Genomic DNA, 5299 nt, shown 5'->3' with positions numbered 1-5299 from the left:
TTCGCTTACTGTGTAGTGTAATTTTCGTTCTACAGATATCATTTGGGACAAGGATTTAGTAATTTTCTTGGAATAATTCGTGATATATGATTTTATCAGTGAACTCGTCTGGCACTGACACACTGCTAAGTACAGTAAGCTATCGAAGTTGTAACACAGTGCACGAAGCGCTGTGAGATAAAATAATTTACAGAGTGTAAAGGCATAGAGTGTCTTCACTTTAAGGTATAGTAGGGAACGGTAACAAAAAAACCTTAATGTAGTTGGTGACTAATTTTCACATTTAATTTCAGGCTCCTGACAAGAAAATAAAACTTCAGGAGCCAAAATATATGTTTTTATATTTATATTACCAAATTTAGAAGATCCTAATAACTGTTTTATTAAATTTGTTATTTCGTTTAGGAAAAACTCCATTACAGAAATTACGTTACGTGATAGTTATTAAGTAGAACTGCAGTAAATTACTGGGTAAAGAGAATAACTGGTTGAAATAAGGTTTATTTCAATGGTACGTACTTAGGTCTGACTTGCTTACGAAGCAGCTGAAGTTTAACAGAAAGAGTAAGTGATTGGTGTGGTCTCTGCGATGATGACTAGTCTAGACCGGTGGTATTCAAACTTTTTTGCTAGCGTACTCCCAAAATAACCTTTCTTTATTTTCGTACTCTTTACGGAAAGAGGTAATAAAAGAAGAAATTTAAGAGTGTAACGAAGAGAAAGAGATAAATACGTAAATAAATAGAGAATAGAATAGTAGGGAAATAATAAGTGATGTAAGTGTTGTAAAATAGAGAAAATGGAAATGTAGACAAATAATTTAGGTGAAAATAGTTGGAAAAGAATAATTAAGAGTAAGTAGATTTGATAATAGAGAATAATGAATGAATAAATGAATGAATAAATAAATAAATATTAATAAATGAATAAATATTAATAAATGAATAGATATAAATAAATATAAATAAATAAATATTATTAATAAGTAAATAAATAAAAAATTTAATTAATTAATTAAGTGAGCAGGCAAGCCTAGCAAGCAATAAGTATTCATAGGCACAAGTGTAGCTCCAAGTCTTTACAAATTTGTTTCCATCAAAACGAATAATTCAGCCAATCCAGTTTCTTAAGTCAGCTGTAATGGCTGTCCTTGTTAACAAATTATTCCTAAAATTAACTTAAGAACAAAAACGTAATTACGTCAAATATAAGTATTGGAATCGTAGGTTTCACTGCTACTTTTTAAACAATAGTCTTCATTAAACACAATGTGTATAACCTTTATTTGTTCTGAAGGCTTTACTTCCTCATTATACGAAGTAACATGAGAAAGTACCGTGATGCAGCGAAATATATAATTCAAGATTTTTAAGGAAATACACCTTTTCAGTGTTTCTGATATAGAGAAAGTTGTTTCTGTCATGTCATCTCTCTGTGGACAGCGATTTCTCCGGATGAACAACGGGACAGATCTTTTTCTTAATCTGTTACGTACGAGTCGATTTATGCGGAAAAGTGGATATAAAATTGTCTCTACATATAGCATAATGCTACACTCAAATTGCAAGCGCCTTTATTTGCACAATTATTGCATGTCTGTAATTTCCAAATTACTTGTCTGACGAAGAATCTGATTACAGATTCGAAAAGAACATGCACTTCACGTAGGTTTGTACATTGCATATCTAGACCCATCTATAATATTTAATAGCACGTGTTCAAACGCGACTCAGAATATAATTTGTTTTGCATTATGTAATATTAAAAGGCCAATAAATGAATAATTTCAAGGGAAAAATTGTTCCGGGACCGGGTATCGAACCGGGACTTTTGGCTGAGCGCTCCAAAGCTCTACCGACTGAGCTACCCAGGAACTACACCAGACACCCGCTCAATTTTTCCCTTCATATCCACATACCTCAAGTGGGCTGTCAGGCCGCCAGAGACCCAACATTGAGTGCACAAAAACTCTGTGTGACTTGAATAATTGTAGTTTTCTGTTAACGAACAGATTATGCAATTCTGGCTTTCTGGTATAGCTTCCTGTAGATAGATAGATAGATAGATAGATAGATAGATAGATAGATAGATAGATAGATAGATAGATAGATAGATAGATAGATAGATAGATAGATAGATAGATAGATAGATAGATGGATGGATGGATGGATGGATGGATGGATGGATGGATGGATGGATGGATGGATGGATATGCTTTATTAAGTTTGGCTTGTGTCTACAATCAAACTAAGTCAAAAAACAATCAGCATAAGTCAAAGTAACACATTCTTAAGCATACCATGAAAAATCACTTATTTTATAATATGAATGAATAGTAAAATGTTTTTTTTTTTTTTTTTTTTTTTACAATCTTAAATGTCTCATATCAAAAATTTTAACGTCATTATACAGCATGTTATAAAACTTTATACTTTGTTTCATAAATTAAGAATTGGTTTTTTCAAGTCTAATCAATGGTAACTGAATATCATTACAATATCTGGTAGCGTGCTCATGATAGTCTTTACGTAAAGGAAGCTGAGATTAATTTCTTTTAACATACAACAAACGTGCATAGGCCTAAATATAGAAAGATGGAAGTGTCATAATTTGAAATATAATAAATATTGGTTTGCAATGTGCTACATCATTACTGCCAGATAAAATTCTAACAGCCTTCTTTTGTAATAGAAAAATGTCATTAATACGTGTAAAGCTTATTTGAATATTTCAGAGAAAAAATTGTTCCGGGGACGGGTATCGAACCGGGACCTTTGGCTTTTGTGATTCGAGACTCGTTTCGGCTGATTACCTGGTTGGGTTATTCCGAAGTTTTTCCCAACCGTAAGGCAAATGTCACGTAATCTATGGTGAATCCTGGACCTCATCTCGCCAAATACCATTTCGTTATCACCAATTCCATCAATGCTAAATGACCCAGTAGTTGATAAAGTGTCGTTAAATAATAACCAACGAAGAAAAGAGAACGGACTTGGAGAGCTTTTAAATGCAATACGCAGTATGTCCGGATCTATCTCTTACCGTTTCTTGGTAGCGTTTGATACTTTTAAAATCAGGTATTTGTCTAATGTAAAAATAAATGGAAAATTGTTGCAATTGACAGTAAAATATAATACACCGGTATACTAAAGAGGTTTATTTTTCTATTATTTTAAATACAGGTTACATTACATCCTCACCGTTACTGAACAATTGATAGTTTTGAAGTAGATGCAACGCTAAATGTTACACATTTTCGTGTCTTGCTTTTTCGCTCGAATGACTCTTCATCATAGACGTATTTATGTCAAAATTAAGGCTTCTTACGTCAAACCTCCAGAAACGTTGAGTAGGAAGAAAACCATTGCAACTGCAGTAACTCGAATTCTTTGGAGAGATCATGTACTTCAAGATATACATCAAGACTATGAAAGAAGGAAGAAGTATGGACAGGATAATAATATGGAAACGAGACCAATAATTTCTTACGTTTCGAATGATCATAGTTAAAAATTTGCCGTCATAACTGGTAACTTTTATAAGTAATGCAAGAGATATTTGTCCATCAGATTGATGAAACAAAAGAAACAGTCTGTAGCTATAGAAGCGTATGGAACGTGATGAACAATTTCTTACGTTACGAACGACCATAATAATGTCCGCTGTTATGAGTACTCAAAGAAGAAACACTTCTTTATGAGTGCTTTCAGATAATGCTTTTAAATGTAAACACACTGTATCTGCTCGAGTTAGTTACGTAATGCAGCAAATCACACATTCTTAAGCATGTTATCAACTTATATCAGCAGAGGATAAGATCTTAAAATTCTGGGAATATGGAATCGATTTTATACAGTACATTGAAGTTTATCTCAGTCATGTAGGAAGTTTTCGTGTTTTATGTAACTCGATGTCCATTATATGAGTGCGCGTGGCAGGCACGCTAATTATTGTCACTCAATCGAATTCCGTGACACGCTCATCAGCAGATAGCGGATTTTCGGTCCCGATACTGAACGTTAGGTGTACGTCAGTTGCAGAGTGGTCATTGAACTTCTCGCTGCGATCTTTCTATACGCTGAGGGAGTGACGTCATGTCACTGTATGAAATGAAGTTGATGTCTAGTATGGGGAGTCTGGTGAACCTCGAGAAAAACTCCAACAGCGACCTTTACGCTACAATATTGTCACTAGGGTGGATCGGGGTAATTTTGGTATAGTGGGGTAATTTGGGTATACGTTACAATTTGTATTGAATAAAACTTTACCTAATCTTCAAACACTTGCCAATTTAATACACATTGTCTATTTCACAATTGTCTATCATGGAGTGTTGAATTTGTATTGAACACACTGACACTGTCTGGTAAAAAAATTTAAAAGTCATAGTGGGTATCCGATAAGTTGTCTTATTAAGTTAAACACAAGGGTCCGGCTATTTTTAGTAGGTTATTTTACGTCGCTTTATCAACATCTTAGGTTATTTAGCGTCTGAATGGGATGAAGGTGATAATGCCGGTGAAATGAATCCGGGGTCCAACACCGAGAGTTACCCAGCATTTGCTCATATTGGGTTGAGGGAAAACCCCGGAAAAAACCTCAACCAGGTAACTTGCCCCGACCGGGAATCGAACCCGGGCCACCTGGTTTCGCGGCTAGACGCGCTAACCGTTACTCCACAGGAGTGGATGGGTCCGTCTATGCTTATCTAATTAGGAACAGTTAACTAAAAGTTATTTGTACACATTTTTAATTAATGTTTAATCTTTTCGACTCAACTCAGTCATCTTCAGAAACTATATCAATGAATACTGTTCGTTCATAATGATGTCATCACTGCCTGAATTGCCGCGCAGTAACTGGTGGTTCACACTACATTGCGTTTTTGTCTCTCTACCAAAAGAACAAAACCGCGAGGCAAACAACAAGAGAGACTGCCGTGAGAGTTGGCCGCGCGTGGCAGCCTCGCCTCGTGGATACGCGGCTTAATTATGTGCGCAGTTTCAGTAAAGGTTTCGATATATACTCATTACCAGTTTTCCTATAAGAATTAATTCATCTGAGAAATATTGTACATGGAAGATATTTTTGAAGGTACTGTGCTAAAAAGGCACCGAATCAGTGTTCTACTTAAAACCAACGCAATTGATTTCTTTCTTGAATTTATATTACATGAGACATTTTGTCAAATGGAAGAATATGAATCTATATTTTTATCGAGAGACTTGTACCAAAAATAAATAAAATAATGACATACTTTTGCAATACACTATTCCAATCAATTAACCATTATGTAGCT

This window comes from Periplaneta americana, chromosome 3 (genome assembly GCF_040183065.1).
Source record: "Periplaneta americana isolate PAMFEO1 chromosome 3, P.americana_PAMFEO1_priV1, whole genome shotgun sequence".
NCBI classification, from domain to species: Eukaryota; Metazoa; Arthropoda; class Insecta; order Blattodea; family Blattidae; genus Periplaneta; species Periplaneta americana.
The sequence above is the reverse complement of the archived record's forward strand: the minus strand, read 5'-3'. Positions refer to the sequence as shown.